Source organism: Trichechus manatus, unplaced genomic scaffold, assembly GCF_000243295.1.
Source record: "Trichechus manatus latirostris isolate Lorelei unplaced genomic scaffold, TriManLat1.0 scaffold00079, whole genome shotgun sequence".
Taxonomy (NCBI): domain Eukaryota; kingdom Metazoa; phylum Chordata; class Mammalia; order Sirenia; family Trichechidae; genus Trichechus; species Trichechus manatus.
In genome coordinates, this window is record NW_004444015.1 from 2,786,959 (window position 1) to 2,787,521 (window position 563).

Below are 563 nucleotides of genomic sequence, written 5' to 3' on the forward strand. Positions count from 1 at the left end.
CATTTCTTTGATCATAACCACTTTACTAGAAGTGAAGTGGTTTTAATATGCATCTCCCTAATGACTTATGACATTGAGCATCTTTTCATGTCCTTGTTGGACATTTCTACTTCTTCTTTGGCAAAATGTCTGTTCAAGTCCTTTGCCCATTTTTTTTGTCGGGTTGCTTGTCCTTCTATTGTTGAGTTGTAGTTCCTTATATATTCTGGACATTAAACTGTTATCAGATATATGGTTCCCAGCTCTGTAGGTTGTCTCTTCACTTTGTTGATAAAGTCCATTGATACCCAAAAGAATTTTATATGGATGAAGTTCCATTTATCTAATTTGTCTTTTCCTGCTTGTGCTTTTGGTTTCCTTATTCTTTAAGCCACTTTTAGTTGGAAATTCTATTACTTACAGTAAAAAAAATCTAAAAACGCACCATTCGATCCAGCAATCCCACTCCTAGGAATATATCCTAGAGAAATAAGAGTCATCACTCGAATAGACATATGCACACCTACGTTCATGGCAGCATTGTTCACAATAGCAAAACAATGGAAACAACCTAGATGCCCATC